The 26,897-nt window shown below is 40.8% G+C and overlaps 1 long non-coding RNA gene across 2 annotated transcripts in view; it reads left to right on the forward strand.

Annotated features, from left to right (window-relative positions):
• The window catches only part of LOC140482924 (uncharacterized), a 55,205-nt gene that overhangs the window by 25,315 nt on the left and 2,993 nt on the right, over positions 1 to 26,897 (forward strand). Inside the window, exon 3 of one of the 2 annotated variants that reach the window (XR_011961822.1) lies at positions 380 to 614. The exons of the other annotated variant lie outside the window; for it this stretch is intronic. This is a non-coding gene — a long non-coding RNA (uncharacterized lncRNA). Of the gene's footprint in view, positions 1 to 379; positions 615 to 26,897 lie in introns of those variants that run through there. 2 annotated transcript variants of the gene reach the window in all.

The raw sequence follows: 26,897 nt of genomic DNA on the forward strand, positions 1-26,897 counted from the left end.
GATACATGCAAGTAAACATTTTATTCAGTGCCAGCTGATACAGAGTTACATTTTATTGATGTTGCAACACTACTAAATTGTGTCGACTAATCAGCACTATTTGCTGCCTTGGTGTTTAGACTTAAACGCTGATGCAAATAATCTGAGTTAATTTGAACATCAGGACCTAGTTGTGAAACCAAAAAATGTCTTTAGAGTTCTTCCACTTAGCTTATAACAGTAAATGGCAGGCAATTCATTGCATGATTCATTTCTGATTCTCTAAATTGTTATTTCTGACTGGTTTTAAGTGTAACTCACTTCAATAGTGAGTTTCATAAATCTGTAGTCAAAGAAGAAAAAATGTTTTACTCTAATCATTCTCCCTCATTGTCTGAAGGTGAAGACTCACGTGTGGTCCTCTGGGTTGACAGCCCTTCAACTTAGTGAAATGGTCATTCCTATGCATGAGTCTCAAAGAGCTGCTTGACTTTGGAAGTTGTGAGAACTGAGCCTTCCTTTGCTTGTTCACTACATCTACATCTTTTCCAAACAGTTGGTGGACTGCGCATTTAGCTTACTTTGGTCTGGTAATCCCAGGATACTGAAACAAATTGTAGATTCCTCAACTAATCATCAAGCTCTCTGCAATAAATCTGTTGATGAAATTTTTAAAAAATATACGTTTTTGTGATATGTTTCATGAATCTTCAGAACTGAACTCTTATTGACATGTCCTCACCATGGCAACCAGCACACAACAAATGCCCCACAAACAATGGGGTTAATCTGTTATTCATGGTATTAGATTGAAGGATAAATATTGGCCAGGATACCACTGCAGGATAACTGTCCCACTCCTTTTCAAAATAGTGTCACGGGATTCTTTTAGATCTACCCAAACAGGCAGATGGAACCTAAGTTTAACATCCTCATCTGAAAGATGGCATATCCAACACTGCAGTGCTGTTTCACTACTTACATCACATGACATGCTTAGTAATGACTGGACATAAATGAGGCCAACTTTGCACTGAAAACCAAAAAAATGCTCAAAATCACAATGTGTCAGGCCACATCCATGGAAGGAGAGCAAGCTCACTTTTCAAGCTGAGATGACTCTTCATCAGAGTTCACTTCAAAATGTTAGCTTGCTCTCTTTCCATGGATGTTGCCTGGCCTGCTGTGATTTCCAGAATTTTTTTTCATCACAGATTCCAGCACCAGCAGAAATTTGCTCTAACTATGTTGTGCCCTGTCAAAATGAGCAAGAACTGACCACCATAACCAAATAACATGCTTTCGACAAGACACTTGTCTGCCAGTGGTCCAAAACAGTCTCATTCCTGGCTATGTGATAATCAAAAAGTTTCTTTTCAAATCTCTTTCTGCTGACTAAACCCACTCCAGGTTCCAGAATATCGCTATGTGGCAAGTGCGAGCGCAAGTGTGTGGGGAGCAGGAAAGGACATTATTGCTTCACTGTACATGCGATGTGCTTGTGCATTTCTGAACTGACTATACATGAATATAGACATCAGTGAGAGAGACTGAGTCAAATGGGGTGCAGGCTATGATAGTCTTGTTCATTTTTGCTTTCATTAAAAATGAATTCAATGTTCATAACGTGGGGTAATGTACCAACTCACACAGAGGCAAAGAAGAGAGAAAAGATGCAGTAAATTGAGAAATAATGCAATACTAAACTCTGGTTCTTCATTTTAGCAAGGAAAAAAATGAATAGGGTGGTAATTCATTCTAGTATAATAATGCTTCTGCACTACAATTTCATAGAATAACGTATCCTTGGCTAATGTCAGTATCACTTAAACCTGATAACAATATCATAACAGTAAAGATGATACAGGCAAAGGAAAAAAGCATTTAGCTCTGGGTCAGTTTTCAGCAGATGAGCAACAGTGTCTCTGTAGGTTGTTACCTCAAACATGGGCTGAGTAATTATCCTGCTGCTTAGCCAGTTTGCAGTTGAAAATCACTGAGATCAGCTCCAGCTCTATGATGTGAGTGAGCTGAGGAAATTTAAACGCACAAAATAAAACCCAAAAGGACTGCGGATGCTGTAAATCAGAAACAAAAACAGAAGTTGCTGGAAAAGTTCAGCAGGGCTGACAGCATCTGTGCAGAGAACAGTAACTGTGATTTCTCTTCACAGATGCTGCCAGACCTGCTGAACTTTTCCAGCAACTTCTGTTTTTGTTTCGAATTTAAGTGCACATTTGCCTGGTTTCTGTTAGTTGCTAGGTTTCAAATTGCCATCCAAAGCTCCAGAGAACAAATATGCTTGATTTGATTGCGTTGGACCTGTGTCTCAGGAAGAACTTTAATATTCCTACAACACAATTGTAGGTCATTGAAAAACTGAGCATGATATCAGACAGGGGGGGATCGAGCAATGTGGGCTTAAGTGGTAAATGTGGCAGAGTCACATGAGAAGTACAGCAAGGACTAGCCTGATGTTGGGAGCAACTTACTGCATATCCTTAGCAAATTCCAGTGTCGAGGTGAGATTCTCCCAAGATTCAGTGAGTTGCCTATTGAGGGCGATCATGATTTATTAACCGAACATCTCACCTCATGGATTCCCATCCTATTGTATTTTGGCAGGAAACAAGATGTTGAGAATGGTCAGCAAAATAGGTACCTGGTAACTTCAACTACCTGCTGGCTGAGAGGTGGCTCCATAGTGCTCAGTATGAAACAGCCCCTCATCCATGGACATCTGACATTTGGTAATGCCTTAGGATTATCATGGCACCTCTCCAATTCATTAAAAGGACTCTTGGAAGCACAGATCTGCCCTGCAGAGTCCACCACAGCTAACATTGAATTGTTGCTGCAAGGCCATGCTTCATGCAGGAACAGGCAACCAGCTCAGGAATTATGCCAGGCTGCATGCCAGCTAGGACAGGCTCACTTGCTGTCTTAGCACTCGCTCACTTAGCATCTATGTTCCTGCTTGCAGCGTACATGCCTTGTCTTTCCTTGACAAACCACACCATGCCAGCTAGAGTACTGGCGAATGAACCTGAGTCTACAGGCTCCATGTGCTTCCCAAGGGTTGGCATGCTCGTATGTGAGGTAGGCTGCTTATCATGGTTGTCAGTAGAGATTTGTCTCATGAAGGGGTGAGTTTTGGGGGATGGGGCAGTGGGGTAGGGGTAGTGAGGAGGAGGAGTGTATCTTAGTGAATGGCACTCCAAGACATCAATGTGACACCCACAGCATATACTAGCTGCCTGTGTGGAAAACAAATTGCACGCTCATTTGACCAAATGGCCATGTTGAAAAGTGGGTGGACGTTAGTCCTCAATCCAGGTGTGTAGAGATTTTGGTCAGAGGGTGGCCCTGTCGCAAACAAGGGATCAATTCAGCTAACATCCAGAGAGCAGGAAACTGTCAGTCATTATAAGGCCATTGCAAACAGTCAGGGAACTGCAAACACAGTGATCATGGGTCTGATTAGTCATGTCTAGGGGCTGGGACAAAAACAGCCCTGCTGATCATAGAACCATAGAAATCTACTGCACAGAAAAAGATTCAACTGGTAGAGGGTGAACAGGTAGAAATGGGATGTTGGAGTCGTGTATGAGATAAACGAGGATAAGGAAGCTCTGAGCTGGTAAGTCATAGCTGGTGATCAGGCTGAGCTTGGTGCTAAAGATGTTCACCATGACCTGCATTCCCTACCATCACTTGCTGCTTGTACTAACTGTGATGGGAGAGTGCTCAGAGTGGGCAGATATAAAGGAACTGGGAGAATGGGAGCACTCTTCCAAGGGGAAAGATGAGGACATTGGGAAGAAGACGCTCTCCTTGTGTATGACAGAGCTCAGAACAATGGGCACAAAAAGCCAAACAGGATCTGATTGACACACACTTGCAGTAGGTGTGAGCTGGGTGCAGCAGACCATCATGGAATGTAAGCTAGTCATTGGTCATCGGGTTGGTGACGATTCGCCACGGCAGATTCGCCGCCGATGATTAGACACTGCCGGTTCGCCACCAGCGTTTCTCCACTGGGGTCGTTTGACCTCTGGAGATATTCGCCACCAGAAATATATATATGTACTGATTGTTTTCCCTCTCACCTGTTCTTTCATACTTCTCAGTCCCCTTTATTTATACAACTACATACTACATATTGATAAAAAACAGAGGTAAAATAAATATCATCAAGTCTTTTTGATAAAATACAATATACAATATGTGGATCTGTCCATTATATCAGCCCCTTTGTTCACATTGCCAAAACTTAATACTTGAATCATTCTTAGATAGTTTATCAAAACTATATATAAAACCATCATGGTAAAACTTCTTATTTCTACGTTTACTAATAATTTCTGTTTCCATTCTAAAAATTCCTGTTCCAAAAATACAAGCTTAAAAAATCTCTCCTGGAACGAAAATAAGTTGTTACTGAAACAACGCAAACACTACCTAATTCAATATAACGACAATTTTATATACCACCAATATTCAAAATATACAACTTACTTGTGGTGGCGAATTGTCTTCGGTGGCCAATGGGTGGTGGCTAAGTGTACTCGGTGGTCAAAGGGCAGTGGCTAATCAGCGGCGGCGAATCTGCTGTGGCGAATGGTCTCTTCCCGTTGGTCATCAGACTAGCATTTGAACTGCAAACTCTGTTTGTTTTGTTTGTGTTCCCCTTGTTTGCTGGAGCTGTATGATTGTTTGATGTGATAATCCCCTGCAGGGCAATGGCAAGATGCATGTCTACACTGGGCATTGGGGACAAAGTAGTGGCGACTTGCTGAGGATGTTTCGGCAGGATGTAACCATGGATGGTGAACTGTCTGGCCTGATAGTTAAACCAGTGACTTGTGGAAAGAACGGATTTGTGTGTGTGAAGACTGTCAGCCATGCCAGCTCAGTGCCAATAGCGGCATCAATTTGTGAATGCCGTGTCATTACTTTACCAGTGAGGGATAGCGCTAGATTGCCAATTGTCTGAGCCTTTTAAAGATGGCTTAAGTGCCAAGGATGCCAGTCTTTTGGCGGATATCCAGTGTGTTGTGAGTTCTTCCAGGAATGGTATGCGGTTGATGGGGCTGGCATCAGGTGAGAGGGGTGCCACAGAGGTAGTGTAGGGTAGCTCATGAGGCGATTTTGGTAAGGTACAAGAAGAGGTCTCACTAAACTTCATGTGGGAACCCTCCAAATGAATTGACAAAGCACATGTTTAGCCAAAAGTTGAATTCAGCCTTGAGTCTCTAATTCTCCCACTAAGATAAAAGGTCTCGTAGGATCGTTTAAATGCCAAGAGCTGATTAGCAGATGTCAGTCTCTTGATCGCATCTGACAAAAATAAGCCCCAGAATAAAAGCAGCTTGATGCTGTTAAGCTTTCGATTGCCAGATAATTGAGCATTCCTTCCAGAACCAATGTTACATCTTTCTTCCTCTGTTTGATAGGAATGTATTCCATTTGCATGATAGCTCCAAAATCAATCAATTCTTCTGGCAGACCAAACTTGCCTGACTTGTTTTTAGAGCTTAATCAAAATTTTAGCCCCAACCCCATCACAACTTACTTGTAACAGTTAAAGGAGCTGGTGCCTTTGGTCATGTCCCACATAGAGGGTTGGGTGGAGATATGTAAGGAAACAAAAGAATGTTGTTTATTATTCTCAACCCAACTGTTCAATATGGATGAAAGACAGAGCACAGGAATATCCAAAGGAACCTGTGGAGATGGTGAAAGATACAGCTAAACATTGGAATTACCGGAAAATGTATTCCAAAAATCTGTTTGGGAAGCATAAAGAACCAAATGAATAAGCATGATCAATAAAAATAGAGAAACAAATCAAAATCTGTGAGGGAATAGGATTGGTGTTTGGTGTGGACTTTTTATCTGACCTAGAAACAAGAAGTATGTTGCTCTATGGCTTCCTAACATTTTTTCTGTTCAGCACAGAAAGTATCCACAGATATTTCATGGTGAAAAATTCTGGGCCCTAATTGAACTGCTGTCTTAAATTGCTATGACTGTGAAAGTTTCTGCATAAATTTTGAAATGGGGATGAGAGTATTTGAAACAAAGACAAAGAGGATTTGCTATTAAACTGGAATTGGCAGCAATTGAAGTATAAATGTGTGCATCTACTATCGAATTAACATCTAATTTGTATGAGATATTAATGAGAAAAGCTCTGAAATCTCAGGATTTTAGTCAGACTTTCCCACATTAAGACAAGTGATGTTGAAAGGACCGAAAATCTTGGGGTTTGTGTTGTTCAGTAGTAGACATGTGGATCATATTCAAAAGCCAAATATTACTGACACTGGCAATCGGAAATAAAAAAAAGGGAATGGGAAACATTCAGCTGATCCACCATATAAATGGAATGGGAAAGCAGAAAACGTTTTGTCAGAACTGAAAAGTTATCAACCTGAAACCTTTGTTTTGCTTCTCTGCTGATTGCATTCAATGATTTGCTGTCCCTGCAGCCTGTAATGATGCTGGATGACTTAGCTGAATATATCGGTTGAAGAAAATGTAAATTATATTTTTTATGTGGTTGAAAGTGCAACTGAGGTTCATCGTATATGATGCAAGCAATGTCAATGTGGGATTTTGACAACTGTAATGTTCTACTTCTATTACCTCCAGCCTCAATTCTAGTAAAACAGAACATTGTCGGTGGCTATGGCTGTTGCAAAAGATGAAACCCTTATTTTATTACAATAGTTTTTCTTTTGGGTTCGTGGTTTTTCACGTATGTGAACGTATCTGTTAAAAGGCATTATCATGGAAAACCAGCCATTGTTCAGAGATGAGGAAAGCACTTGGAATGGAATACACTACCCTTAAGAAAAGAATTTCTCATAAATTGGTTCCTTTCACAATGAAAATGGCAACCTGTTAATGTCAAATATATAATTTGGAACAGAGCAAACTTCCCTCAAACTTGCTATAGCAAACAACTGTGAGTGGTGTGAATTTTTCACCAGCAGTCATATACGCAGCCTGAGGTGGGGTTTTACATTGAGAATGTGCTTACATTGTGCCACCTGCAAAAGAAGGTGGTCATCCAGTTTTATCCTGAACAATCAGGTTTTTGGGTGCAACACTCCTGTCTGGCATCTGTTTTGAGCCAGAATTTTATTCTCTGATGCTTTTAAAGCACTTCTTATCCCATCCTTCAGGGAAGCTTTTAAAATCAACTTATTGCTTGAGGTCTGCCATATTGCCTCCATAAAGATCTTTGGGCCTATACAAGCAAGTAGTGGGTGTGGGGCAAAACAGAGTTGACAAGCAGGAGGCTGGAAGAACATATTAGGCCAGGCAGCATCAGGAGATGGAAAAGTTGTTATTTTGGGGAGCTTTAACTGCAGTCGTGAGTGTATAGGAGCGAACTCTCCATGTGAGTCTCATAGTGATCTGGCATAAAAACTAGTTAAAAGCATTACTAAATCCTCTTTTGACGTGCTTTAGCTCCTCCAAATTTCACTATGAACTGGCAATGTACAAGCTTCCCAAGTTTAGCTCACCCTAAGAACTCTGTGCAGAGTTCGGTCCTAATAACTAATGTGACAATGGGGTAAATATCTCAATATTGTGGATCAAGAAACATGCTGGAAATACTCAGCAGGTCAAGCAGCATCTTTAGAGAGGTTCACATTTAATGTGCTGAATTGTTCCACTTGTTGTGAAAGTGAGTGAATTTCATGGTGTCCAAACTAGCATGTTTTGAGGCATGGTAGCAGAAAGCATAAGGGACTGTCAGAGAACACAGGAGGATATAGATAGACTGGAGAGTTGGGCGGGAAAGTGGCAGATGGATTTCAATCCAGACAAATGTGAGGTGATGCATATAGGCAAGACTAATTCTAGAGCAAATGATACAATGAACGGAAGAAGCTTGGGAAAAGTTGATGGGCAGAGAGATCTGGGAGTGCAGGTACATTGTAACCTGAAGGTTGCTGTGACAGGTGGATAGAGTGGTCAAGAAGGCATATAGTATACTTGCCTTCATTGGACGGGGTATTCAGTATAACAGCTGGCAAGTCATGTTAAAATTGTCCAAGACATTAGTTTGGCCACATTTAGAATACTGTGTACAGTTCTGGTCACCACATTATCAAAAGGATGTGGACACTTTGGAGAGGGTGCAGAGAAGGTTTACAAGGATGTTGCCTGGTATGGAAGGTGCTAGCTATGAAGAGAGGTTGAGAGGGTTAGGTTCATTTTTGTTAGAAAAAAGGGAGATTGAGGGGGGACCTGATTGAGGATGACAAAATTATGAAGGATATAGACAGGGTGGATAGAGACAAGCTTTTTCCCAGGGTGATGGATTCAACATGCTTTCAAGTGAGAGGTGAAAAGTTAAAGAGGGAGACACGAGACAAGTACTTCACACAGAGTATGGTGGGCGTTTGGAATGCGTTGCCAGCAGAGGTGGTAAAGGCAGGCACGGTAGATTCATTTAAGATGCATCTGGACAGATGCATGAGTAAGTGGGGACCAGAGGGATACGTTTGCTTAGGAATTGGGCAACAGGTTTAGACAATACATTTGGATCGGCTCAGGCTTGGAGGGACGAAGGGCCTGTTCCTGGGCTGTAAATTTTCTTTGTTCTTTGTTCAAATTTTCAACACATGATCTTTTGCTGCTCAACACATGAATTATGCAAACGAACTGAAGGTTGTATTTCTTGTGAAGTTGTATGACAAAACTGAGGCAAGCATATTCGCTGCTGTTGGGTCCTTCTGGCTTTCACACTTGAACACCATATTGAGAGTCCAGCTACACAAACGTTCAGATGCTACAAGGCTGGAATGACCCCTCAGCGTTCACCGATGAAAATGTAGCAGAGGAAAGGCAAGCCAGTTCCCTACTTCCATGACAGCAGTCCAGATGCCTTGGTAGATAAGCTGCAGGGGAAAAAGGCAGTCTGATTGCCAAAACGACCCTAACCCCAGCCAAATTGCAGCCTGAGCCAGTGCTGTATCAAAATGAAAGTCCAGCAGCAGTACTAGAAGGTTAATGATCTTCACTGCTCTGTAGAGGCTAGTGCCATCAGCTTCTCCACCTCATACTCAAGAGCCAGCGGTCAGTCTATCTCTACCACTGCACTCACATTTTATGAAGGCTGAGGGACTACAGCTCTCATTATTGAATGCATCATGTCCACTTAATGGTTCTGACCCACCTCGCCTTGTCAGTGCAAAAGTGTTGTTGCATGAAATGTGTGCCTGTCTTTCTCTGTGCAAACAAACCTAATAGAATCATGTAAGTTGTAGATATCCATCAACTCTAAAGTAATGTGTAAGGCTTGTAGTGTTCTGTGCTGGTCTGAGAGCAGGTAAGATGATGTGGTGAGACTGGTAGTTTGTAATGGAGGTGTGTGGATGAAAGGATCAGGAGAATGGTGATCAGGGACTATGCAGTGACACTGTGCTATAGAAACAGTAGTGTGATACCTAGGACAAGCACTTAGTGAGCTGGAGTCGTCAAACAGCCACAATGATTCACCCATCAAGACGAAGGGCTTATGTCCAAAACATCGGCTCTCGTGGTCCTCGGATGCTGCCTGACCTGCTGTGCTTTTCCAGTGTGACACTTTTTGACTCAGGAATTTGTACTGTCGGAGAATTAAGGAGAATCTTAAATCAGATGTAAATAGCGTAAGTGAGATGCAAAAATGCATGAACTTAGATCCCAGCTGATGATACTACTGGAGAGGTCAGGTCCCAGAATGATATCTGGCTTGGTACAATATATGTTTGTTATTATTTTGGTCAGTGACATAATAGTTTGCCACTGGAACATATTCATGAGTAGAGTCATGGAGTCATTGAGATATATAGCACAGAAACAGATCCTTCAGTTCAACTCGTCCATGCTGACCAGATATCCTAACCTAACCTAATCCCATTTGCCAGCACTTGGCCCATATCCCTCTAAACACTTCCTATTAATGTACCCATCCAGATGCCTTTTAAATGTTGTAATCGTACCAGCCTCCACCACTCGCTCTAGCAGCTCATTCCATACACGCACCACCCTCTGTGTGAAAAGGTTGTCCGAGGTCCCTTTTAAAACTTTCCCCTCTCACCTTAAACAAGGTTATAGATTGCCTTCCACAACAACACCTAAGTTAAAAGAAAGAAAGCAATATATATAATATTTGTTACAAAGATCTTAACATAATAATCAAAGCAAAGTTTCAACTTGTTTCCAAACACTATCCACTACAGAATTTCAAGTCCAGAGAAATTATACTCTTATTGATAGTCTTTACATTTTTACAAAACTTATTCCTTCCATTTTCCTTTCTGTGGATTGCAAAGATAATTTTATGATTCATTATTGAGTCTTGTCTAAGCCTCCTCAATTCTAATAACTTGAAGCCTTTTGTACATGTTCTCCCAGTTAGGAATCTCCAAAAAATATACTGGAAATCACTTTTTCTGAAGTGACTGGTTCTATGTTCTTGTTTCTTCTAACTGAACTGAGAAAGTTGATTCCTCTGGTCTGAAGTTAAAAAAGAAGCTAATGTCTAATATTTTTATTTGGTTCATTCTGCCTGACATAAATGTACCGGTATAAACATCTTATCCATTAGCAATCTATGATTCCTTCCAAGCCCTTGAATGCAGTCATATACTTTATTAGCAATGATATCATTCAGTTATGGTTTTAGAATAACTTTCTGACTTGCACTGACTGATGAAAATCCCTCTGCATGTATTTTAAAATCCAACTTCTAAAACTGAAAACGATATATTTTATACTCATCGAATCAGAATAGAAATAAGGTCATCTGCAGTCAAAAGTGATATTTAAAGCTTGAGGGGAAAATTGGGAGAACCTTCCTCTGCATCAAGAAGCTATTTTTTTCAATCTTGCCCCATTTTGGCACCATATTCACCATTACTTGTGTCACAGCAGAAAAGACAACATTCTGCCTTCTGTTTCACATCAATGTCCTTTCAGTTCTTGGGGTACTCCAGTTTGAATTAATCATGACTTCCATTTCCAATTGCTAGGGTTAGTGTTGGCTGTGCTGTCCCTTGCAGCCACATAACCTTCTGGCACTCACTGTCATGCGCATGAATAATTACTTGGCCAAAGCATTACAGCTAACCAAGATGGGTGCTACTGTACGTAGAAAGGAATTGATACTTTCAATGGAGGAGAGAACTGGGGAAAAAGTATATGCTAGAAGTTGATCTGGAGATTTCTGTACCATTGGCAACAAACGTTTTGTGAGGTTTTGTGAGGGTCCAAAGCTTATCAGTAAAAATTAGAGGCACCAGTCTAAATTCATGACTTTCAAGCTTTTGCAATATGCAGTAGTTTGGTCTGTTGCTGTCAGTGTAATGTAAATGGGAGAGGATTTAACAACATCAACCACTTTGCAATATGAAAGCAACTAGCAGCTGCAAAAAGGAATTGACTGGGCGGGGAGTTGCAGGAAAATACCTGTATTCTACTGTTCCTTGACAAGGAGCTAATGTACCACACTATGGGACTGCACTAATCCCTACATAAAATACTATGTTTGCCTGAGGTGAACGATTGGATTTTTTTGTTCATTGTGGGGTTGGGGGTAGCAATGATGTTTCAGTTAAGACCACTTGTTGTACTCATTACGTAGCTACATAACACTTAGGTTGCTTTGAACTATATCGGATGACTGCAAAGTGACAGAAAGCCCACAGTCATTTTTCTATCAGTTTATCCCACCTTGTCTTGTTTTGGTCAGTGGAAAATGTTCCCTGAGGAATGCAAAATTGTTCATTTGTGCTCAAATTCCTGCTTCATTTTGCACCGTGATTAACTGGCACTTTCCCCACTCTGTTGGAGCAACTGAAATTATACTCAACTTCGGGGAGAAGGCAGGAGAATGGGGTTGAGAAAAAGATCGGCCATGATTGAATGATGATAGACGAGCAGGAGGCTGGAAGAACACAGCAAGCCAGGCAGCATCAGGAGGTGGAAAAGGCAATGTTTTGGGTGTAACCCTTCTTCAGGGCTGGGGAGAAGATTTACACCCGAACCACTGACTTCTCCACCTCCTGATGCTGCCTGGCTTGCTGTGTTCTCCTGCTTGTCTACCTTGGCATTCAGCATCTGCAGATGTTTTTGTCTCTAACCATGATTGAATCACAGAGCAGACTCAGTGGGCTGAATGGCCTAATTCTAATCCTATGTCTTATGGTCTCAAACTGGTGGTCCATTAAGTATGGAGGAATGGTCTCTGTAAAACAAATGCTGCTGATCAATGTCTTGAGGGGAACAAATTATTCTCTAATAAGTATCTTCAGTACTAATGCACTCAAAGATGAATTGTCATTATGAGGGCTGAAACAGCATTTCTGTCAAAAAAAATGTATAAATTTATGTTTATTCAGACAAGAGAAAGCTTCTCACCAAGATTTGAAAATGACGGGAAGTGGGCAGAGAAAAAAGTGATGTGATAAAATACAGTTCCTTCAGTATCTTATTCTAGCAACTACTGATAATATAAATTAAGTTCAGTACGTCACACAATCAATAGATGTGAAGCTGGAAAAGCACAGCATCGGAGGAGCAGGAAAGTCAACGTTTCAACCCAAAACATTGTCGTTCTTACTCTTTGGATGTTGTCTGACCTGCTGTGCTTTTCCAGCTTCACATCTATTGACTCTGGCTTCCAGCATCTGCAATCCTTACTGTTTCCAAGTCAGTGTGCTACAACACATTGATTGAGAAAACCGCTGTCAATTTCCTAGATTATCTCTTGATAAATATCTTTTAGTATGGAGCTCTACAAAAGATTATTTCCCATTGAGTTTCATCATTGAGTCTGCTCATGTACTTAAGTTTGGAGAAAGCAGTGGAAAGAGGCAGAACTACAAGAGATAATGTGGGAAGGTAGGAAGATAAATATAGCCCATTGAATATGGCTTGTGTCACTTAGCTTTACAAGGGATTCCGAGGCAGTGCCAGAGCCAGACGATGGGAGATACACAGAGTAGGAGGAAGATGTAAAAAAAAATCAAAGGGTCTCACAATTAAGTCACGGTTGGTGAGTACTGCTGTGAGGAATTATGTGTAAGATGCTGAAATTATGAAAAACGTTTATTGTAGACAACTTGTAAACAGTAACCTATGTTTATTAAAGGAAATCCAGCAGAAGGGAAGCAATGAACTAATAATTTCATTGTGAATCTTATAGAGCAGAATTTTCCCATTTTAATTCAGATATTTTGATGAGTGGGTGAAATTCATGGTCTGCCAAGTCCCGGAGGGTTTTAACACACGCAAGCTCTTTGTAACTTTGCATCTGGGCTCTTGGTCACCTGTCTTGGAAAATCATGCAGCGAAAAAGGTGGAGGGGCCAACATTTTCACACATCTTATTTAAAGCCCAGTTGCACACCACTTCCCACACTGTGGTACTTAAGCCTCAACATCAAGGACATGGCCCAGAGGAGGCGAAAGCTGCCTGCTTCCCAGACATGGACCTGGAGCTCCTTTGGTATAGGACAATGGAGAGGAGGCTAGTCCTTTCTCTTGTGGACTGCCAAAGGAGATGATGTCATCAGGTCAAGTCATTCTAAGCCAAAGTTCTAGCCCATGTCAGTCCTGTTCCTTGATTGAAGCAGGAAGTTTAACAGTTCAGAAAGAAGACCATTGACCTTCTGCCTCTGCATGGGTAAGTGTGAAGGCATTGTGTGCTTACAAAAGCAATGTGACCCACACAGAGGCTTGCAACCCATAAATCTGTCTTGATGTCAGTGAGTGTCTTAAGAAAGCAATGTGCAGTAGCCTGAGGCTGGCAGCCTCCAGGTTAGTGCAAAGTGAGTGAATGATAAGAAGCAAGCTTAGAACCATAAACTGCGTAGATGCTTGACATTCTTATATCGCTGCATGCAAAGTGACCTGGCAAAAGCACGCATGTCCTAGATCCCCTGCACTCTTAGTGATGTGTAGAAATGCTGAAAGCCATGGTGATTTGGTGATGCTGGTGGTTTGCTAATATCGATTAGCCTGGATGGAGGGCAAAGAACATGGTGGTCATGGAGCATGCAGGAATTTTGTTGTGAAGAAGCAAATGGATGATGTCTGAGACACGTATTCAGAGTGCTGCAGCCATCCTGAACCTGTCCTCAATTCCATGTCAAGAATTTATGATGAATACTTGGAGGAGTAAAAGAGAATTGGAAGTGGCTCTTAAATAAAGTGAGTTGGAGATTTAATAATATGAGAATGTATAGTAATATGTTACCTCCTAATCAATGATGAGATGCTGAAGTTTCCTGTTAAGACTTGAGGGGAAAATTGAAATTGTTTTCTTCAGTTATATGGAGAAGTTGGACAAGCAAGGACATTTTTCTTTAGAGTGTAGGAGACTGAGGGGGAACCTTTTAGAGGCGTATTTGATCATTTGAGACATGGATAGGTAAAAGTCACTCAGTCTTTTTCCCAGGGTTGGGAATTGAGGACTAGAGGACATCAGTTTAAAGTTAAGGGAAAAGAATAAAAGGGAACCTGAGGGGCACCTTTTTTACACAGAGGGTGGTCCCCAATGGAATGAGCTGCCAGTTGAGGCGGGTGCATTAACAACATTTAAAAGGTACTTGAACAAATACATGGATAGGAAAGAATTAGAAAGATATGGGCCAAATGCAGGGAAATGGGGTTAGCATTGTTGGACATTTTGGTCGGCATGGACCAGTTTGAGCCAAAGGACCTATCTCAATGCTGTAGAACTCTATGACTCTGTGTCACAATTCTGATTTTTTTAAATTTTCTATGTGTTGTCCCACATGCCTTACCATTGCTCATGCCCCACACAGGAAAGGTAAAAGAGAAAGTTTGTTGGATTCTAGACTTTATCAGTATAATTAGTGTTAGTGGGAAGAACCATTGATTAATTCATCACAATTCATTCACTCAGAATAAAGATGGCGAGGCAAGCGAGTCAGGCCTGCAGAATGTGGGATCTATTGGAGAGCAGTGTGATCCAGAGCTGTGATGCCATAGATGATGGCACCACGAACAGCTTGAGTTCAGAGTTTATGAGCTGAAAGCTGAAAGACAGATATTATGTCACGACAGAGAGGGAACACATTGCCTGGCCACTTTATTCCAGAAAGCAGTCAAATCCTTTTGGATAATTTGGAGGTGGCGGTGTTGGACTGGGGTGGACAAAGTTAAAAATTGCACAACACCAGGTTATAGTCCAACAGGTTTATTTGGATAAGGCCTTCTGATCTGTTCACAGGTCAGAGCAAGTGATGTTGTGATTGAGAGATAGCCGGTAAGGGGACCTAGTGGTAGGAGTGTAGGAGTTTCACCTTTGCAATTGTTCAAGTCCTTTCAGCTTGCTGGAAAACAGGGAGACCGAAAAGGACGTATGGCAAAAGAGGATGAGAGAAACAATTGCTTGTTTCAAAGACTGGCATGAGAGTAGGAGGCTCCACTTCATAGGGCACAGGCACCAGAATTGGAGAAAGTGGGGCCTATAGCTTTAGGATGGTATACACTAGAACCATGCTGCCACCATCATAAATGGGGAATTAAAGGGAAGTTCTAAATTAAATAAAATTGCCCCTCATTAAAATAGGGGGAAACATGTAGTAAATTAAAGTGTACAGACAAGGCAAAAATGAAAGGTATTAATCTGGGAAATAATTAACAGAAAATAATAGGAAGGGATAGAGAGCACAAATCTAAGGGAAGAATCAACGGATAAGGCTAGAGATTACAAAAGTACTAAATGGACAAAACTCTGTTTCTTAATACACATAACATTTGAAACAAAGCAGATGAACTGATAGTACAAATAGGAATAAATCAGTTCCAATCTGATAGCCATTACAGAGACATGGCTGTAAAATGCAAAGATTGCGACATGAATATTGAATGGTATGTAACAGTTAGGAAAGACAAGAAGTGGTTTGGATTATGTATTTTAAATGCTGTGGTATTTTATGATAGACTAATATTTTCTGATTGATAGATATGAAGCTAATTAACCAATAGTCAACTGTTTTTTGTATTCTTCTCTTTTTGAGTAAGGGTATTATATTGGCAGTTTTCTAAATCACTAGGATTTTTCCAGAGCCTAAAAGTTACTTCCAACGTATTTGTTATCTCCATAGCTATTTCCTTTAATTTCCCAGGATGCATCACATCAAGTCTTTAGCTCTGTTAGCTTTGCTAGCACTTTTTCTCCAGTGACAGTTACTGTCCTTTTGCCCATTGAATATTTCATAATTCTGGAATACTTCTAGTAGCTTCTACTGTGAAGTATGATGCAAACTATTTATTGAATCTTTCTGCCTACTTCCCCATTATTAATTGCCAAGTCTCATTTTCTAAGCATCCTATATTCACTTTGGCTTCTCTCTTCCATTTACATATTTAAAGTCCGTCTTGATATTAATTGCAATTATACCCTAAAATTTATTTCTTCCTTCTTATTAGCTTTCTGGTTGTCCTTTGTTGGTTTACAAAACTTTCTCAGTTCTCTTTGTTACCGTGGATCTTTGTCACATGGTATGTTTTTTTCCAATCTAATGCTGTCCTTAATCAGTTCCAATGAAGGGTCATTGGACCCATAATGTTAACTGCTTTCTCGCTTGACAGATGCTGCCAGACCTGCTGAGTTTCCAGTATCAGCAGTTCTTTGCTTTTGCTAACCTTGCTCGTGGTTAATCATGGTTGGCTTATCTATGTCCGAGAATTCTTCTTCCTCACTGTAACATGCCTTTCCTATAAGCCATTGACTATTTTTTTAAATGCCTGCTATTGTTCCTTACCCACTTTGCTGCTGAAAACCCTTTGCTGCCATCTCTTTTCTCATTGTTTTGTAACTAACCTTACTTAAGCTGGCACAGTTATTTCCAAGCCTCATTCCTGATGAAGAGCTTATACTTGAAACGTCAATTCTCCTGCCTGACCTGCTGTGCTTTTCCAGCACCACACTCTCGACTCTGACCTCCAGCATCTGCAGTCCTCACTTTCTCACAGTTATTTCCAGCCCAAGTTCTTCTCTCTCAAACTGAGTGCTACATTCTATCATGTTGTGGTCACTATTTCCAAAATCTTTTACTCTGATGTCATTTATTAAGCCTGCCTCATTGCCTGGTTAGATCCACAACATGTTATTTGAGGAAACAGTCCCAAATACACTGCATGAATTCTTCCTCATAGCTACGTCTGTCCATCTGACTATCCCAATCTATATGAAGTTTGAAGTCACCCATGATTAATGTCCTACCTTTGTCATGTGTCCTCATTAATCCCTAATTTATTCTCTGTCTCACTATAAAGCTAATGTTAGGGCGCTGATTGGTTACTCCTGCTATTGTCTCATTCCTTTTAGTTCTTTCCTCCACCAATATGGACTCTTTGTCTTTCAATGCAAGATCATTTCTTGCTATCGAACTTATTCCATCATGTACCAACAATGTTATGCCCAATGAAAGTCTATATGGGTGGGTGTTTGTGATGCTAGGGTGTCCATGGTAACATCAATTGCGGCACTTATTTAACAATTATATTGATTGCGGCATTCATTTAAGAACTGCTGAAAGATATTTTATTGAGAACATAAATGAAAGTGTACACCCAATACAAACAAAAAACAATTGATTCTCATTGTTGTGTTTATCTTTATGCTATAAAATAGGCACAATGTCCAATTTCCATGTCAACCAAAGAGCTTAACAAATGGTCTGCCATGCAATAAAACTGGAGTTGTTCTGATAATGTCTTTAACTTTCACTTATCTGCTTGTCCCCATAACCCTCATGGATCAAAAATTTTTTGTAACTTAGTCTTGAATATATTCAATGACCCAGCTCCCACTGCTGTTTGGAATAGGGAATTCCAAAGATTAACGATCCTGTGAGAAATATTGCCTCCTCATCTCCTTTTTAATTGGGAGCTCCCTGATTTTCAAACTGTCAGCCCTCCCCACCCCCTGTTCTAGATTTTCCATGAGGGTAAATATTCTGCATCTATTCTATGTTGCCCCATCAGAATCTTGTATGCTTCAATATGAAGACCACCTATTCTTATGAACTCCAATGAATATATGACCAATCTGTTCAATCTTTCTTCATAAGACAGTCCCTTCATTCCAGGAATTAGTCGAGTGAAAACTTCCCCAAACTGGCTCCAATGGGTGTGTATCTCTCTGTTTGTAAGAAGCCGAATATTATACTCTAGGTGTCGTTTCATCAATGCCCGAAACAGTTGTAGCATAACATCTTTATTTGTATTAAGTTTCACTTACAAAGGCTGACATTCCAATTACCTTCCCCTAATTACTTGTACAGAATGCTAACTTTTTGTGATATATATATATGAGATCCTTGCAGCATTCGTACTTCAGTTTCACTTCATTTCAATATTATTCTATTTTCCTGTTCTTCCCTCCAAAGCAAGCAATATCACCATTTCTTACATTAGCTGTCAAATATTAGTTCGCTCACTTAACGTATTGTCAAGACTGTGTAATTATAATGTTACATCCTTTGCAAGAAAGCGAATTTCTCTTTAAGTGGGCACAAAGGAGTCACTGAACTATCAATTGTTGATTCACTTCAGCAAGAAAGGCAAAAAGGCTGAGGTATTATCAACCCAAAGGGAGCCATTTAAAATTTGATTAACCCTTGGACACACCATGGGCCTGCCTAAAGGTGTGAGAACTCAAAGCTTCTGAGAAGGACATAAGATTTAATGGATTGCTACAGGGAATTTCAACATAACAGGCTTTGCTTTGTGGAACAATGACTCATCAAAATTTAAGATTGCTGCCATCTTTATTTTTGACTTGTATGAGACAGGCTGTGTATCCATTTAAAACAGAACACCAAGAAGAGATGATCGACATAATTAGAGAGAGGAAGAAAAAGCATCCTAGCTAATAACAGCTGTATTAGGCTACCAAGGGTAACAACTTCAGTGCCATAAAAGCAAAATAAATGAAGTTTCCCTCCTCAAACCTTTTGTGCTCAGTCTACTTCTAGGCGAAACACTCAACTATGGAAGCCGTCACAGCTGCTGAACTGGGACTTTGTGTTTTCAACCCTCTTCTCATCTTCCAGCAAGTTAACAGGTGTACAATAATGCAGATTGATCTTATTCTCAGCTTTATAAATATCTATTATCTTTTATAACTGCATGTTAGTTAATAATTATCATTTTTACTTAGCAAATTCCAGCTGTAGTCTTAATAAACTAAACTCTTTAGGATTAAAGCTTTGCTTCTGATTCTTTTTAATTTGGAACACTCAAAAATCTGAAAGGGAAATGAATGAGCTTGATAAATTTGCAGTTCATGAACTAGACTGGTGTGTATGTGACTTCATCTACATTCCTTTACAGACTTTTTGTGTCCTTCTGGGTGGGGTAGGTGGGACGTGTACAAACAGGCTGGTCTTCACCAGAACCAAAGGGGTACCAACATCCAGAGGTGGGGAGGGGGGGTTGTTATTTGCTAGTGCTCTCCAGGAGGGTTTAAACTAGTTCAGCAAGGGTATGGGCACCTAAATTGTAGTTCCATTATACAGGAGGTTTAGAGTGGTGAGGTCTGAAATAAGGTTTCAAGGTCGCAACAGGGCACCAGCAAGCAAGAGGTTGGTTTGAAGTGTGTCTACTGAAACACTAGGAGCATCTGGAATAAGGTGGGTGAACTTGGAGCATGGGTGGGTACCTGGGATTTTGATGTTGTGACCATTTCAGAGACATGGTTAGAGCAGGGACAGGAATGGTTGCTGCAGGTTCCAAGATTTAGATGTTTCAGTAAAAACGGAGAAGATGGTCAAAGAGGGTGGGAGGATGGCACTGTTAATCAAGGACAGTATTATGATGGCAGAAAGGATGTTTGAGGACTCGTCTACTGAGGTAGTATGGGCTGAGGTTAGAATCAGAAAAGGAGAGGTCACCCTGTTGGAGTTTTCTATAGGCCTCCGAATAGTTCCAGAGATGTAAAGGATAGCAAAGACGATTCTTGATAGGAGTGAGAGTGACAAGGTAGTTGTTATGGGGGATTTTAACTTTCCAAATGTTGACTGGGAACATTATAGTTTAAGTACTTTAGATGGGTCAGTTTTTGTTCAGTGGTGGATGGTTTTCTTTGGCACAGTATATAGACAAGCCAACAAGGGGTGAGGCCTCAATGGATTTGGTACTGGATAATGAACCTAGCCAGGTGTTAGATTTGGAGGTAAGTGAGCACTTTGGTGATAGTGACCACAATTCGGTGATGTTTACTTTAGCGATGGAAAGGGATAGGTATATACTGCAAGACAAGAGTTATTGCGGGGGGAAAGGCAATTATGATGCACTTAGGCAAGATTTAGGATGCATAAGATGGGGAAGGAAACTGCAACGGATGGACACAATTGAAATGTGGAGCTTATTCAAGGAACAGCTACTGCGGGTCCTTGGTAAGTATGTACCGGTCAGGCAAGGAGGAAGTCATCAAGCGAGGGAGCTGTGGTTTACTAAAGAAGTTGAAGCTCATGTTAAGAGAAAGAAGAAGGCTTATGTTAGGATGAGATGTGAAGTTTCAGTTAGGGCGCTTGAGAGTTATATCTTATCTAGGAAAGACATAAAAAGAGAGCTAAGAAGAGCCAGGAGGGGCCAGGAGAAGTCATTGGCAGATAAGATGTATATCAGGAATAAAAGAATGACGAGACCATTCAAGGATAATAACGGGAAATTGTGCATGGAATCAGGGAAATAGAGGAAGTGCTATATGATTATTTTTTATCAGTATCCACACTGGAAAAAGACAATGTTGTTAAGGAGAATACTGAGATACAGGTTATGAGATGAAATGGGATTGAAGTTCACAAAGAGGAGGTGTTCGCAATTCTGGAAAGTGTGAAAATAGATAAGTCCTCTGATCCAGATGGGATTTATCCTCGGACTCTCTGGGATGCCCAGGAGGAGATTGCAGAGCCTTTGGCTTTGATCTTTATGTTATAATTGTCTATAGGAATAGTACCAGAGGACTGCAGAATAGAAAATGTTGTCCCCTTGTTCAAGAAGGGGAGTAGGGACGACCCTGGTAATTATAGACCACTGAGCCTTACCCTGGTTGTGGGTAAAGTGTTGGAGAAGATAATAATAAACAGGATTTATAATCTTCTAGAAAGGAATACATTGATTATGGATAGTCAACACAATTTTCTGAAGGGTATGTTGTGCCTCACAAAGGGAGAAAGTGAATACTGCAGATGCTGGAGATCAGAGTTGAGAGTGTGGTGCTAGAAAAGCACAACAGGTCAGGGAGCGTTCAAGGAGCAGGCGCATCAATGTTTTGGGAAAAAGTCCAACATCAGGAATAAGGTAGTTCCTGATGATTCCATTCTCCTGCTCCTCGGATACTGCCTGACCAGCCATGCTTTTCCAGTACCACACTCTTGACTTGTGCCTCACAAACCTTATTGAGTTGAGAAGGTGACCAAACAGGTGGATAAGGATAAAGCAGTTGATGTTAGTGATGGCTAGCACAAGGGGACATAGCTTTAAATTGAGGGGTGATAGATATAGGACAGATGTCAGAGGTAGTTTCTTTACTCAGAGAGTAGTAGGGCGTAGAACACACTGCCTGCAACAGTAGTAGACTCACCAGCTTTAGGGGCATTTAAGTGGTCATTGAATAAACATATGGATGAAAATGGAATAGTTAGGATAGAAAGGTTTTTGATTGGTTTCACAGGTCAGTGCAATATTGCGGACCGAAGGGCCAGTACTGCGCTGTAATGTTCTGTGTTCTATGTTCTAACAGCTGCTTTCTTGATGTTCCTCATAGTTCAAGCCCAAGCTACAAGTGATTCAAAGAAACTTTTAAAAGTTAAACCTACATTAAGGAAGGATCAATGCTGCTTTCCCCGACCCTCATGGTTGCTTTCACATAACACCAGGGACAAGAAAGTTTTGAGGTAGATGAGGAGCTTAGTAGCTGTAGTGAATGGATAGACAGAATTTTCAATCTACCTTTGGTCATTCTTGCAATCCATTGGAGATTGCAAATGGCTCAATGTGAGGTATAGGGTCAGCTCCACCAAAGAACATCCTCAGCTAGTCTGGGGATTGAACTCCTGCCATTGGCACCATTCTGCACTACCTTCATTGCCAACTGAGCTAACTTGCCCTTTGCTTCTTCCCTGTCTATCTTGGCATCATACTCATGGCCTATACATTTTTACTCAGCGAGTGATGACAATGTGGAAACCATGACCAATAAAGAGACTGAGGCAAACTGGATAGCTATGTTAAAGGGACAGAGGAGAAACAATCAATATAATGCATATACCCTTAAAGTATAGGACAGTTCGGCATACTAAGCTGCTGGATTTTCAAGGTACAAAAGAGAACCAGCAATAATGTTGATCTAAGCAGGCAAGATGACCAAATAATTGATCAGGAATGGACTTTTGATTCAGTGAGGATAATTTTAACAGAACTCAGTGCAGAGTGATACGAGACTTGGTGTGAACCAATATATTATATCCAATTCTGTGGTTTTCTGGGCCTGCTGGTTAGGTTTAAAGGCCACACAAGTTTTGGACAGGCAGGCCAAAGCAGAGAGGGAGTGACTTTCAAAGAATGATGGGACATTGGAAAGGAGGACCAATGTCTACAGACTACTTCTGACCATTACCTAATCTCTCATTCCAAAGCCCAGTAGTAAGGGCAGTTCATCGACACAACTAGGAAATTGAGAATAATAGCTGATAACAGTCAGTTATAATTGCATTAAGGAATTTGGATTAGAGTTGCAGGCTTGTGATTTAATTGATCTCATGAATATCATACGTTAGGAGATTGCTCTTTAAAATCCACCACAACTAAATTGCAGTCTTTATCTCACAGCCTAGGTTGTACATGATACATTTTTATTTCCTTGGTTTGATGGTGAAGTGCCAAAGTATGTCAAAACGGGAGCAACACTCCAAGAACTTGCAATGAAGATAGGTGACATCATATAGGGGATAATGGGGCAAGAGAATATATATTTTAAAGTGATTTGTCATGTTTTTGAATCATCAAATAGATTAGAAAACATCCAGCCATTTTACAATTTTACAACATCAACAACCACAAAAATTAACATTTGTGAACCAAGCATGCATGCCAAACACTCCATGCACTCCTGTGGTGATGACAATGTTTTTATTTTTCTTCCATTGCTAAAATCACCTTCCAGGAATCCTGATGTGCCAAGATAACTATTTTGAAATTCGCCTGCGGTACAAATAAACGCTAGGGAATTAAATTCCTTGGAAACCATTTCAACCTTTCTGAGATACCTGTGCTTCTCCAATTCTGGTCTCTTGTGCATTTCCAATTGTAATCATTCTGCCACCAGCAATGATGCATTCAGCCTTCTTAGGCCAAGGCTCTTGAACTCCCACACAAAATCTTTCTCACTTTCTACATCAGTCTCCCCCCTCTTGGAGTATCATGCCCTAGGTGACCTAGTTTATGTACAACTGGCTATCATTTCATTGAATGGGCAACAGTGAATCACTGAGATTGAATACCAAATGTGAAATGGTATGGAATTGTGCTCCCTACACATAGCCCCAAATTCCTCTCCTCAAATTATACAATGTTGAGATTATGTTAATTAATTTAATATCGAATAAACTGTTCAGAATTTAAATTCATAATGGAGGAGATGTAATGATTCATTGCACAATATCTATCATCAACCAACATGATTAGTAGACTATTGATCATTTATTTCATTGTTCTTTAATAGACCTTGTGAATAAGTTGGCTGGTGCATTGCATACATTATCACAAAGGACAAAAGTACATTTTTTCTGTGTAGCACTTTGGTTGTGAAAGCCATCGCTTTGCTTTGTTAATAAATATAACACAAATAATCAATGCAGATTTTCTGATAGCCAAACAGTTGCTTGTGAGGGGTAGATAGGAGTTGTGCATAGGCAAAATCTAAGATATTGCAGATGCAAGGGGAATTTCCTGGGACATTTGAAGTCCTGCTGGGAAACTCCCCTTTGCCTGGCACCCTCCAAACTTTTCCATTGAAATGAGAGAATTCCATTGCAGTGAATTTTTAAAAAAAAATATTCAGGAAAAGATAGACAATTAAATACCTATTTTAATTTCTGAACATAATAGGTTCCAACTAACCAGCCCCCTCAACCTGCTAAACACACCTCAATTGCACTTCTCTGAGATCTTTTACAAGCCACACCCCCCCACCACCACCCGCTTCCCCCCCCCCCCCCCCCCACCCCACCGCCGTCCCCATCTCTATGACCAGGGCCTGACACAGCCCCATAACCCACAGGACCAGTTAGTCCTTGCCTTGATGTCTGATTTGACAACTCTTGCCCCATGTCCAGAACTGATGCAGCCTCTTCTTGCAGGACCCAAACCCTTCTTCCCTGCTGATGGACTTGATGGACTTAACACTTGTTTGCCGTCAACACATATGACATACTCCCTCCCTCGCAGGACTGACTCCTCCTCCCACCAGACCTGATACCCTTTACCCCCACTGAATCAATATCTCCCATCCATCAGATCTATCTTAAACACTCCATCACTTACTTGGCACCATTTCACCCTTAAGCCCTGGTACCCTACCTTCCTGGCATCTCACCACTACACACTTAGCACTCTTTTTCTATCTACCTGGTATCCTGTGAGCCTGGCACCTGACCCTCCTGGCACACTGTACACACACTTACTCAATGTAGTTTTAAAATCACAGAATGCAGCATTTTGTTTGACAAGGTTCCCCATGGGAGACTGGTTAGCAAGGTTAGATCTCGTGTAATACAGGGAGAACTCGCCATTTGGATATAGAACTGGCTCAAAGGTAGAAGGTGGTGGAGGAGGGTTGTTTTTCAGACTGGAGGCCTGTGACCAGTGGAGTGCCACAAGGATCAGTGCTGGGTCCACTACTTTTCGTTATTTATATAAATGATTTGGATGTGAGCATAAGAGATATATTTAGTAAGTTTGCAGATGACACCGAAATTGGAGGTGTAGTGGACAGTGAAGAAGGTTACCTCAGATTACAACAGGATCTTGATCAGATGGGCCAATGGGATGAGAAGTGGCAGATGGAGTTTAATTCAGATAAATGTGCAGTGCTGCATTTTGGGAAAGCAAATCTTAGCAGGACTTATACACTTAATGATAAGGTCCTAGGGAGTGTTGCTGAACAAAGAGACCTTGGAGTGCAGGTTCATAGCTCCTTGAAAGTGGAGTCACAGGTAGATAAGATAGTGAAGAAGGCATTTGGTATGCTTTCCTTTATTGGTCAAAGTATTGAGTCGAGGATTGGGAGGTCATGTTGCGGTTGTACAGGATATTGGTTAGGCCACAGTTGGAATATCGCGTGCAATTCTGGTCTCCTTCCCATTGGAAAAATGTTGTGAAACTTGAAAGGGTTCAGAAAAGATTTACAAGGATGTTGCCAGGGTTGGAGGATTTGAGCTACAGGGAGAGATTGAATAGGCTGGGGCTGTTTTCGCTGGAGCATCAGAATCTGAGGGGTGACCTTATAGAGGTTTATAAAATCATGAGGTGCATGGATAAGATAAATAGACAAGATCTTTTCCCTGGGTTGGGGGAGTCCAGAACTAAAGATCATATGTTTAGGGTGAGAAGGGGAAGATATAACAGAGACCTAAGAGGCAATGTTTTCACATGCAGAGGGTGGTACATGTATGGAATGAGCTGCCAGAGGAAATGATGGAGGCTAGTACAATTACAACATTTAAGAGGCATCTGGATGGGTATATGAATAGGAAGGGTTTGGAGGGATATGGGCCGGGTACCGGCAGGGGGACTAGATTGGGTTGGGATATATGGTCCGCATGGACAGGTTGGATCAAAGGGCCTGTTTCAATGCTGTACATCTCTATGACTTTATGACTCCCGTGTAAAGGGGGGCATAGTTTACCATTGTTTGACTGTTCTGTTTACAAAAGACCTGTCAAAATAAAGTATGGCCCAACATTTCTAAAGGACCCCCAATGAGAATGTTCTGGCTGAAATGCAGAACTCTTTCACAACGCAAAAATGAATGGAGCGGCAGTCACCTATCAATCCTCAGAAAATCTAAAAGTGTTTCTTATTCTTTGTAATGTTAAACAGGAAGATGGTATTCTGTATGTACCACATCATTGTCCTGTAAGTTAACTTAGCCCAGGCCCCATTCTTAGAACTGTGGATGAGTTTCCACGTTACCTTATTACCCACATATATCCACCAATGATCAATATTGCACTTTAGTACAAATTAGAATGAGAACAATTTTTGCCTCATTTCAAATCCCTATCAACAGAATCTAGGAGATCAGTTTGCTCAGTTGGCTGGATAGTTGGTTTGTAATACAAAGTGAACCCACAGTGTTGAATTATTTTAGAGTAACTGACCTTTTTTTTTCAGAAGTACAAAAGCGATGCAAAAAAGGCAAAGAAGAGCTATTTCTAAACACTCTCCTGAAGTTCCTTGTGGTTTCATTCAATGGTATGGAATGAGTCATGTTCAGTTTTACTTCCTCCTAATTTTGTTACTTATTAGCCACAAGAAATTCGTTTTTATTTCATCCAGGTTAATAGGAGTGTCTTCATTTCACCAGTAGCTGGTGTTGTGATTTACACATACTTGCACTATACAATTGTGCAACATCATGGAACACAATTGACTGTCAGATACCAGATTTCCTGCTGGAGAGGGTTATTTGTGCTCCGTTTGGTTCAGCGTTGTTAATAGCCTCTGAAATTGGTCTTAGTCATCCTACTATTGGAGTTCTGACTGGTGCTGCCGTGCAGGGTGGAATTTTCCCATTTCTGGTTAAATTGTTTGTCATTTGAGATTCTTAGTGCCTGGTCTGCCAGAATTGTATTTTTTAAATACAAT

Source organism: Chiloscyllium punctatum, chromosome 11, assembly GCF_047496795.1.
Source record: "Chiloscyllium punctatum isolate Juve2018m chromosome 11, sChiPun1.3, whole genome shotgun sequence".
Classification (NCBI taxonomy): domain Eukaryota; kingdom Metazoa; phylum Chordata; class Chondrichthyes; order Orectolobiformes; family Hemiscylliidae; genus Chiloscyllium; species Chiloscyllium punctatum.